Source organism: Pristis pectinata, chromosome 3, assembly GCF_009764475.1.
Source record: "Pristis pectinata isolate sPriPec2 chromosome 3, sPriPec2.1.pri, whole genome shotgun sequence".
NCBI lineage: Eukaryota > Metazoa > Chordata > Chondrichthyes > Rhinopristiformes > Pristidae > Pristis > Pristis pectinata.
The window spans coordinates 93,188,439-93,200,309 of NC_067407.1; the positions used below are offsets into that span (position 1 = coordinate 93,188,439).

Sequence of the window (11,871 nt, forward strand, 5' to 3'; positions counted from 1 at the left end):
GATTCGTGGAGTCCATCGGGGATTTGAAAAAGATATATAAAGGCAATGATGTGAAACTAGAGATTTAGAGGAAGATCCCAGTCCACATATAGACAGTAAAACACCAATAATCCCTTATCCATCTATTCAAAAATCTCTATGGTTCGGCATCTGGCTCAGCAGGGTCCCATTTCCTGTGCTCCCTTTAGCCTTTGTGTGTTCACTGGGAAATGTATCATAATACTGTGCAGCATTTTAAAAAGTGAATTAAAAATGCATTGGGTTATTAATAGAAATAACACCCAACAGTTCAGAAAATCTGTTAGTTCAGCAGCAAAGTTCCAAGCATGCCAGGAAGTGCCAGCAACCCAGGTTCAATTCTGGCTGCTGTCTGCAAGGAGTTTGTACATTCTCCCCGTGTCTGCGTGGGGTTCCTCTGGTTTCCTCCCACATTCCAAAGACGTACGGGTTAGGAAGTTGTGGGCATGCTATGTTGGCGCCAGAAATGTGGCGACACTTGCGAGCTGTCCCCAGAACACTCTACGCAAAGATGCATTTCACAGTGCGTTTCGATGTATGTGTGACTAATAAAGAAATCTTACCTCCTCTGCAATCATCATGTCTGCCATTTAATCATCTCCTAGCCTTCCCCCAAGGTGGGCTCTCTTTCCCAATAGGTGCATTTATGTTTTGGTTCCTCCTCCTTTATGTTACAGTTCCTTTCTAAGTGTTGCTTGTCTATGGAAATCTCTTAAGGTGTGATCTATACCTTCAAGTTATGTTCTCTTATTAGGTGCTGCCTGATCTGTTTTTTTTAAAAAAAAAGCATGTTCTGGTTTTGTATTTCCAGTATTTTGTTTTAAATGGTTAGAAAAAGTTTACTGACAGGCAGATATCAGAGAATTAATTAAATACAGGATTGCTAGAATTTATAGTAGTGTATCCAAACAATCAGAGCCAGATCCATTTTTGTTCTGAGCACATGATCTAGATTAGGATATGGGGGTCACAGATCCTGACATTTACTGACAACATCAACAGTACAGAAGGTTCAAATAGTATTTTTGCATTTTAGAAATATGTGCAAAGAATAGAGAGGAAATGATTCACTAAGTCATGGCTTTGGTAATGCATGCATGTTTGGCCACTCCATTATAGAAAATATATTCAATCAAGAGCAGACAGGTAGATTCAGGAATTACAAGGAGAGGGTTGAGATACTGTAGCAAAGATTTAATAGTGGGTTTTAAACTTACAGTGGTTTAGATAGTTAATGGTCTTCATTTCTTACACAGAAAAGACAGCAACTAGGCCGGGAACATCCTCAGAGTTCCTCCAACATCACCACTTTCATAGAAAACCTAGTCATCATTTAGAAATGAGGTTTCTACCATACTTCTTCAAAGATACACCAACACCAAGGAAATTATTGGTGTGGATGTCTTGGCAGGAATTCATGAATGTTATAGTGTGGATTCAGAAAAATTCAAAATATTCTGCCAGAAAAATAATTTAGATAAATATGCAAGGGGGAGTGGGGGGAATATAACACAAAATTAACATTGCAAGCAAATCATTTCTAAGATCTATTGCGTCTGTAAAACGAGGTTTAATCTCACGAACACTTATTTTATAATTCTCACTCATTGTTTAAATATTGAAGAGCTTGGTCTCAGAACTAACACATATTACTTAAATGCATCTAGTCTCTGTAGAAGAACAGAGAACATACAGTACTGAAGTAAAATACAGTTTAAGGTAGTTCACAGGACCCATATGTCAAAAGATAAGCTAGCTCGTTTTTAATCAACATATAAATCCTATATGTGACAGATGTAAATCGAATGTGACTTCTTTGACACATATGTTTTGGTCCTGTCCTCTTTTGGAAAAATATTGGAAAGATATTTTTAACATTATTTCAAATGTATTGAAGATTGATTTACAACCTCATCCTATCACTGCTATATTTGGTTTACCAAGGATAGAATCTGGCCATCTATCTGCCTCTGCTAACTGTATGATTGCCTTTGTTACATTAATGGCCAAACGATCCATTTTGCTTAAATGGAAGGATCCAATACCCCCTACTACTTTTCAATGGTTCTCTCAAACTATATCATGTTTAAACTTGGAAAAATTTAGGAGTGGTACTGTTGATCCTTCGCTTAAATTTGAGGAAGTTTGGAGTCCATTTATTCAATATTTTCACATGAAATAAATCCCCTTGTAATAACCTTTCAATTTAGAGGAATGGAGTTGATGACATAATATTGCTCTGTTTCTACTGAGAAATTTTAGTTCAGTTTTTTTTCTGTTTTTAAATTTTTTTTTCTTTAGTTTAGTTTGGTTTGATATATTGTTTATAATTTTTCTTATTGTTTTGGGTTTTTTCCTTTCTTTTATATTTTATAATAAATCTTTTTCTTTTATATTATATTCATTCACTAACAGATCATTAGATCTACAGATTTTTTTATATACTTTAATGTTCTTTATGATTATCCATGTCATGATTGTTCTCCTGATTTCTTTGTATTACATGTATAAACATTGATATATTAATCTGTATTAATTTGAAAACTAATAAAAAGATTGAAAAAGAAAGAGTACTGAAGTAAACAAAACAGCACAATGGTAGCCTTAAATTAGATCTGTTATCTTACACAGATAGTTTTACTACTACAGCTGACAGTAACATTTAATTCATGAAAAAAAAGCCTATTTAATCACTGCTACTTAAGCTCCAAGTTCTGGAATTCTCTCCTCAAACCCCTATAGACCCACCTCCTCCTTCTGGATGTTCCATATAACCTAACTTTTGATCATCTGTCTGAAAAGCTCCTGGAGTGGTAAGGTGCCAAATTTAGCTAGACAACATTCAAGCAGCTCCTGGAAATGTTTCATTCCAGAAGAGGAGCTATTTAATGCACGTAGTTACCGTTAATATGATTCAAACACAATTTTGTTTTCAAATTATTTGCTCAACAAGACGTAGAGGGCAGCCACAAAAGGTCCGATTTTCTTGCCATTGACTGCAAATATTCTGAACTCTAATTGGCATTCAAATTAAATCTCTGGGTAACTTATCCCTTTGAAGAAAACTACACAAGACAAAGTTATCTCCATAAATGCCTCACAAACTCAAAGTCCAAACACAAATCACAGTTCAGATCTTTTAAGTACGTTTCATGAGAATGACTAGGGAGGAAGTAAAGTTTACAGCAGCAGTGAACCGTAAAGCTTTTCATACCAACTAGGGATGCGAGACCAAAAATAAAACAATCTAGATGTCCAACAACTCAAGTTACTGAAGCCATTGTATTAATGCTATTTCTTCATATTTTGCAAAGAAAGTATTACCTCCTGCTTAGAAATAACGGGCTCGTGACAAAACAAAACAAGGGTGTGACTGATTGAAACAACAAGAAAAAGTACACCAGGATAGCAAAAACAATCACAAAATTCGTTTCACTTTGATTTTGTTACAAGTTACATATATGAAATTTAATAGCATCCTGCAAAATTAATTGAATAATAGCGTCTTTCCTTAGAAACTCAATTCAAAGTCAAACGTACTTCTACAAATGATTCTCCCGGATAGCAAAGCAAAACCAAAATAAATGCAAATACATTGAAGTTAACACAATCGGCTTCGACTGATCTCCCACTACCACCCGGTTATGGACACAGTGATACACTAACGAGCAGTTCATCAAATCGCTCCCCTTAAACCTCGAAACGAAAACGGTTCTTTTCTCCGAAAATAGGTGCGACCCAAGTAAAGTGGTTGTTGTGTTGGTGGCAATCAAAACAAAGATATGAATCAATAGATCTCTCATTATGCAATCTATTTCGCCCTCATACATGAAATGACAGCGAGAGACAGTATAAATACAAAGACAGAAAGAGAAAGCTGCATGCATTTTACAGGCAAAGAGTTTTCACCACCGTTTACATTACAAACGATTTCTGCTGGTCTGCGAAAGACTGTAACCAGTACTCACCCGCACAGACGGTGGCCAGTCCTGCTTACGGGGTCTGCTGGCGTGTGGGACAGTGCCGCTGATGCTCTGCTGGTCTGGTGCTCAGTACCTCCAGTTTTCCCGGTGCATTGCCGCCGTCTGGGGCTGGGGCTGGGGCTGCTGGTTCTGGGGCTGCTGGTTCTGGGTGCCCGCCTGGTCCTGCCCCGCTTCCGGGCCAAGCGCCGTACGTTCGAGGAAAATGTAACAAAGAGCAGGGGGCGGGCTGAGCGCAAGCTTCAGCCAATTGGAGCGCGGCAGCGCGGACAACGGCTCCGCCGTGACGGCCAATCAGAGCACTCGCTCCAACCAGACCCGTTGCGCCGCAGCGCTTTCAGGGCGAGGGCTCCTTGGCGCATGCTCCTTCCCAGCAGAGGGTCGGTGCGTGAGCGCAGAGGAATTTCTGGGCGAGTTACGCCAGGCGTAACTGGGGAAAAAACATCTGTCTTTGTCAGAATTCAGGGGACCAAAGCACTTGAATAAGGTGCCACTTGTTGGACTTGTCATCAGGATTGAAGCCTGAGGAATAACGTGCTCTGTAACAGAATGGACAAGAGATTAGCTAAACAACAGGAAAGAGAGTGAGAGATACTTTTATACGGTAGGGAGGTGTACAGTGGGATTCCCCAGTACTCAGACCACTGCTTTTCTTAATATAGACATGGGTGTACAGGACACAATTCCCAAATTTGCAGATACGAAGCCTGGAGCTATAATGAACTATAAGAAGATGGGTAGTAAACTCCAAGGAGATATAAGACAGGCTGGAGGAATGGGTCGACAGGAAACTGCAGATGCCGGAATCTGGAGCAACACACAAGATGCTGGAAGAACTCGGTGGGTCAGGCAGCATCCATGGAGGGAAATGGATTGCCAACATTTTGGGTTGAGACCCTTCATCTGGAAGGTCTGGACCCAAAACGTCAACTGTCCATTTCCCTCCACAGATGTTGCCTGACCCGCTGAGTTCCTCCAGTACCTTGTGTGTTGCTGGTGGAATGGGTGGATGGGAGTCACATGAAATTTAACACTGAGAAATGTGAAGTGTTTTGGGAGGAAGAATGAGAAGAGGCAAAATAAACTAGAGGGAACCGTTCTAAAAGGGGTATTAGAACAGAGAGATCTGGGGTTCATAGAGTCATAGAGTTGTACATCATGGACCACACAAGCTCCACGTGCACCCATAAATCAGCTTTCCCATTAGAGCTCGAGTTGCACAGATATAAACGCAGAAGGTTATGGATTCAAGTGCCACTCAAAGGACTTGAGCACAAAAATCTAGGCCAATACACCAGTGAAGAAGTGAATCAAGGTTCAGCTTCCCTCTCAAGCTGATGTTAAACATTCTCATAATGGCTTTTTTTTTGAAGGGAGGTATCTCTATTGTTCCTGATCAAAATTTATACCGCAACCAACTTCCCTAAAATAAAACACCTAGTCATTATTACAATGCCCTTTCAGAATCATTTGGCAGACACATTAAATTCTGTGTTTACATATTTATAATATTGACTACAGTTCAAAGCCATTTTGTTGGCTATAAAGTGGTGGACATTAGAAGTCATAGAGTCACATAGCACAGAAAAATGCCCTTTGGTCACAGGACCATGCTGTCTATCAAGCACCCATTCACACTATCCTATACTATTCTCCCTACATTCCCATAAACTCCCCCCAGATTCTACCACTCACCTACACACTGAGGGCAATTTACAGCTGCCAATTCACATATTAACCCACAAGTCTTTGGGATGTAGGAGGTACCTGAAGGAAATCCACACCAGCACAGAGAGAAACTTCAAACTCCATGCAGACTGCACCAGAAGTCAGGATTGAATCCATGTCTCTGATGCTGTGAGCCAGCAGCTCTACTAGAGAAACAAAGGACTGCAGATGCTGGAACGTAAATGAAAAAACACTATGATGCTGGAGGAACTCAGCAGGCCAGGCAGCATCCGTGAAGAAAAGCAGGTGGTCAACATTTCAGGCCAGGACCCTTCTTCAGGACTGAAGGTAGGAAAAGGGGAAGCCCAATATATAGGAGGGAAAAGCAGAGCAGTGATGGGTGGACAGAAGAGGGGTGGCAGGGTGGGCAGAGGGTGGTGATAGGTAGAGGCAGGTAAGAGATAGTGATAGGCAGGTGCAGGGGAGGAGGTGAGAGCAGATCCACCGGGGGATGGGTCAAACGTGAGGAGAGAAAGGAGAAAAAAAAAGGTAGTAAAAAAGAGGCTAGGAAAGGGAAGAGAAGAAGCATAATGGGGGGGGGGGGGGGAGTTGTGGGGAAGTGGGGCGGGGATTACCTGAAGTGGGAGGATTCAATGTTCAGGTCGAGGAGCCGGAGAGCAGAGGAAATCACAGAGGTGGAGCTGTGAGAGAGGGACTCACGAAGCTCCTGTTGAAGAGAGGAAGAAAACTTCTTCAAAGTGGGCATCCTTGAAAAGACTTTGCAGTGGAGCAGTAATACACCTCTACCTGCTGCACTAGTGTCACCCAAAGTATTACTTAAATGCACGTTTTTACCTTTCTTTGTTAATAAAGAAAATAAAAAGCACCACCACGTTACGTTAATTAAATGTATGAACTATGCCTTTAAACAAAATCAACGCTGATATAAAAGCAAGATCCTGGAAATCTGAAATTATAGCTGCCTTTTAAGAGATGGAAGCAATGAACCATTGGGGCATCCCCTTACAGAGAGAATGACCCAGAAATATTCCCGAAGTCACGAAACCTCCCATAAATTACTGGAAAATGTGTGTCAGGTCAATGGGCAGTGATTAGTTACTTGACCAAAGGTTGGGTATATTGGTAGTGGATGCTGGGGTGAAGGGTGCTGGGTATTGTATCAGGCATTGGAAATCCCTTGAAAATTCCATTCATGTTCTCATTAGGTTGAGGACAGTTCTTCTATGTAAATAATTGTGAGCTTCCTCATTACATTTTCTTTGCATTTTGTTATAAGGTTTGAAAAGACCTTTAGATAAAGATTTTTCACATTCACCAGATTCTTTCTTTCCTACAATAGTTATATTTTGTGGGTCGTGGTAATGTGTTACAGCAGAATTAATTCATTACATTTAGTAATGTTACAATTTAGTTCCTATAGTTATGCAGTTGTAACAATTCTTCATATCTTTGACTAGAGCTTTTCCCAAAAGCCGCGTTATCACTATTGAATTTCAAGGACAAATAGTGAAACTGCAAAAAAAGTGCAATCTGGTAAAAAGAAATTCATTGGTAGATCATCTGCCTTTGCATTAAAAAAAAACATCAATTCCTACACACACTTATTTCTTACACATATCTCTGATAACATATATGCACACATAATGATACACAATTGAATTTTTTGAAGAGGAAACTAAGTGTTTCAATGGATATGGTGCAATTGAGGTAATCTACATGGACTTCAGACAGGCCTTTGACAAGGTCCAAAAGGTTAAGCACTCATGGTAAATTGGATCTGCAATTGGCTTGGTGATAGGAGGCAGGGATTGACACTGGGATCCTTTCTGTTGCATACATACAGTCTAGATGTGATTGTAAGAGGTAAAGTTGGTATGTTTGCTGACGGCATGAAAATTGATGGTATTGATGAAAGTGAGGAGGGTAGTCTTTCAACACCTAATGATATTGATGAGTTAGTAAGATAGGCAGAGCAATGCAGATGGAATTTAATTCTGAAAAATGAGAGGAGATGCATTTTGGAGAAATAGTAAGGCTAGAATATGCACAATAAATGCTAGGATCCTAAGTAGTATTGAGGAACAGAAGGACTTTGGGTACATGTCCAAGGATCCCTGAAGGCAATAGCACAGGTCAAAGTTAAAAGTCAAAAGTCAAAGTCGAGTTTATTGTCATTTGCACAAGTACATGTATGCACAGGTGCAATGAAAAACTTACTTGCAGCAGCATCACAAGCACATAGCATTAGAGACACAATAATCACAAGAAAAACAAAGTAAACATAAATTATACAAAATTATACAAGGAGGAACACAATTAAAACAACAAAAAACAAAGTCCATTGTAGTGCAAGTGGTCAAAGTGGTCATAGTGTTGCTATACCGAGGTAGTGATTAGGGTTCTGCAGGTTGGTTCAAGAACTGAATTGTTGGAGGGAAGTAGCTGCTCTTCAACCTGGTGCTTGTGGGACTTCTGTACCTCCTGCCTGATGGTAGATGAGGTAAGATACAAGATATTTATTTATTAGTCACATGTACATTGAAACATACAGCGAAATGCGTCTTTTTGCGTTACTGAGAATGTGCTGGGGGCAGTCACCAAGTGTCGCCACTCTTCCAGCGCCAACATAGAATGCCCAAAGCTCCTAACCTGTACATCTTTGGAATGTAGGAGGAAACCAGAGCACCCAGAGGAAACCCACACAGACACACAAGGAGAGCGTACAAACTCCTTACAGACAGTGGCGCTGTAATAGCGTTACGCTAACCACTACACTACCGTGCCACCCATAGTTAAGCGGGTATTCAGTATTCTTGTTCTTATTAGCTAGGACATAGAATATGTGAGCAGGAAGGTTAAGGTACAACCATATCAAACGTTACTTGGGTCACAACTGGAATACTGAGTGCAGTTCTGGTCACCACACTACAGGAAGGATATGATTGGACTGGAGAAGGTGCAGAGGAAACTCACCAAGATGTTGCCTGAGACAGAGCATTTCATCCACGAGGAGGAACTAGATAGATTGGGTTTGTTTTCCTTTGACAAGAGAAGGCTGGGGGATGAACTGATTAAGGTATACAAAATTATTGAGGTATAGATAGGACTGACAGTGAGGAACCGTTCCCTTGAGCACAGGTGTTTATAACCAGAGGGTGTAGATTTAAGGTAAAGGGTGGGAAACTTTAAAGGGATTTGAGCAGGATTTCCCCGCCCTTCAAAAGGTGATTCAAATCTGGAACACACTGGCTGTGAGAGTAATAGAGGCAGCTACTCCACAATATTTAAGAACCATTTACACTCAGAAAAGTGCATTATATCTGTGGTTGGTAAAATAGAGTCAGATTTCTTTGACTACTTTCAGCAGCCATATAAAAGTTAGGATGGTGCCAGATATTTTGCCACTCTCCTTCCCTTGGAAAATGCATGTCTTAAACTGGGTCTGATTTGAGATGATGTACCCGGGTCAGCCACATGCCATAGAAGTTGGTACGAAAGAAGAAAGGACGGCACGGTAGCGTAGCGGTTAGTGTGACGCTATCGCAGCGCCAGCGATTGGGGTTGGATTCCCGTCGCTGTCTGTAAGGAGTTTGTACGTTCTCCCGTGTCTGCGTGGGTTTCCTCCGGGTGCTCTGGTTTCCTCCCACATTGCAAAGACGTACGGGTAGGTTAATTTGGGTTTAAAATGGGCGGCGCAGACTCGTTGGGCTGGAAGGGCCTGTTACCACGCTGTAAATAAAATTTAATTAATTTAAAAGGAAAAGACCTCAGATTTTTGTTCTTGCAATTACATCAAGTTAACAGAGGTGGCACCAGAGGGCTGCCACAGCTGAATGTTTCTCTCCTCAGGCCACAGTTTCCCTGATGAAATTGTATTCTGCAGAGAATGCACAACCTTAAATTGGGTACGTTCTGAGAAGTCCTGGAAGTGACCATACCAAGAACACTTGATGTGGATTATCCCTGATATCCCACACAGGGTGATCTAGTCAAGGTCTAAATAAGTGGGAGAGGAACTTCCAAGAAAGATGCAAGAAATGTAGAACCATAAGAGATATAACTCAGGTGGAGGACAGGCCTGCAAATTTTTAGTATTCCTTTTCTATGTTTAAGGATTTCTTAATCGACCAACTGTATTTTTTTTATTGAGGGAAAATTGAAAATAGTTACATAGAAGCATACAATGGTGTTAAAGTAAATGAGTACACAAGAGACTGCAGGTGCTGAAATCTGCAGCGAGAAACAAGCCTCTCGAGGAACTCAGCGGGTCCCGATTCAGGGTCTTGACATGAAACGCCAACAATCCCTTTGCCTCCTCAGATGCTGCCTGACCCGCCAAGTTCCTCCAGAAGCTTGTTGATTGAGAGTAAATGAAGCATGGGTTGCAAGGGATGGAGAGGGTGGGGAGAGGGTGGGGTGAAGGGTGAGTGGGGCCTGGAGTGATCAGGGGAGGGGTGGTGAATGAGGTGGAGGGCAAACAGGGCAGAATGAATATAGTGGGCTGTGAATGGAGCAATGGTGGTGAACAGGACAGGATATAACCGAGGGAAAGGGTGTATAAGGCTTGTAGTGAAGGGAGCAGAGAGTATGTTGGGCATGTATGAACAGGGTTGGGGAGTGAATGGGGCAATTTATGAATAGGGTGGGTTTCTAGCATCTTGAGAACTCTATATAAACCTTGATTTCTATACTGATTAAAAATCTTTCTCAGCTTTGAATATATTGCTTCCACAGCTTCCTAAGGCAAGGAACGCCAAAGCCTCACAATTCTTTGAGAGAAGAAATCCTTTCTCATCTCAAATAGGTGCCCCCTTAATCTGATACTGTCTCCTCTGGTTCCAAATCCCCCACATTTACCCTGACAAGCCCCTAAAAATCTTCTGTATTTCAATAATTTCACCTCTCCTTCTTCTGAATTCCAGTGAGTGCAGATCCGACCTTCTCAATCCTTCCACTGTAAGCCAGTCCCTTCTGTATCCAGGTTCATGGTAGTGAACCTTCTCCTGACTGCTTCCAGTGACCCTTTATGACCAAAATTTAGACCATATTCTAGATGAAAATCAAAAAAACTGCAGATGCTGGAAATCTGAAACAAAATCTGAAATGGTTGGAAACACCCAACAGGTCAGGTCAGAACTGGGAAAGAGAAAAAATTAGTTTTCAGTAACAGAGAAGGTGGCATGGGGTGGATGGGTAGAACCAAGGAATATATCTGATAGAGTGAGTCAAAATGGGTTAACGGAAACAGTTACAAGCACATTAATGAAGACATAAGAGACTGCAGATGCTGGAATCTGGAGCAACAAACAGTCTGCTGGAGGAAGCACATTATGCTTCTTTGTCTGTGTAATGTGCTGTTAATAGTGACGCCAGACTATAAAGCATTAAAAAAAAGGATCCAAAATGATAACAAAAAAATACTGTCAATAGTTTCCACCTGTTAAATTAACACGGAGTCACATCAAAAACAATAACTCAAAATTTTGTAATGCTTTTAACATAGTAAAACTGACTACAATAGAGGATTATTAAATAGGGCAGATGACGACCTAAGAGTTGGCTGTTAAGGAGCTTCTTGAAAGGAGGAGTATTTGAGAAGCAGTGAGGTTAAGGAAGACAATACCAAAGTTCAGGGCCTTGGGAGATGAAGGCAAAACCATCAGGGTGAGCTAATGAAATCAGAGAAGCCTGAATTGGAGGAACGTAGATATCTTAGAGCAGGATCGTATGATGGGAAGAGATTACAACATGGGGATGGTGAGTTGGTGGGGGTGATGTCAAGGAGGGATTTCAAATTAAGGGAAAGAGTTTGAAAGCTCATGGAATTTTTTTTTATTGGAAGCCATTGTAAGTGATCCAGTACAGGAGTCATGGGCAAATAGGACTGGCCATGAATTAAAAGAGCTCATACTTATGGAAAGTAGAATGAAGAAGGCTGGCCAAGAATGAACTGACGTAGTCATCTGGAGGCACAATGAAAGCACGGACGAGGTTCCAGCACTAGATGATCTGAGGCAGGGGCAGATCAAAGGTCAACAATCTTGGTGATAGCACTTTATGTGCTCAGAATGAATTGTCAAATATGAGGTGCAAACAGTTTGGTTCAGCTTCAGACATTTGGGGATGGGTGAAGGTTGTGGGCCCAGTCCTTCCAATTTTCTGCTGCTCATTCGGTATTGGATGC

General features: G+C 41.2%; 1 protein-coding gene across 3 annotated transcripts in view; it reads right to left on the bottom strand.

Moving 5' to 3' along the window:
- The window catches only part of cep68 (centrosomal protein 68), a 47,234-nt gene extending 43,051 nt beyond the window's left edge, over window positions 1–4,183 (bottom strand). The window contains exon 1 of one of the 3 annotated variants that reach the window (XM_052010874.1): window positions 3,987–4,183. The gene's annotated coding sequence lies outside the window, so the exon portion shown is untranslated. The remainder of the gene's footprint in view (window positions 1–3,986) is intronic. The other 2 variants (XM_052010876.1, XM_052010875.1) reach the window with 2 other exon arrangements.
- Window positions 4,184–11,871: the final 7,688 nt, after the last annotated feature.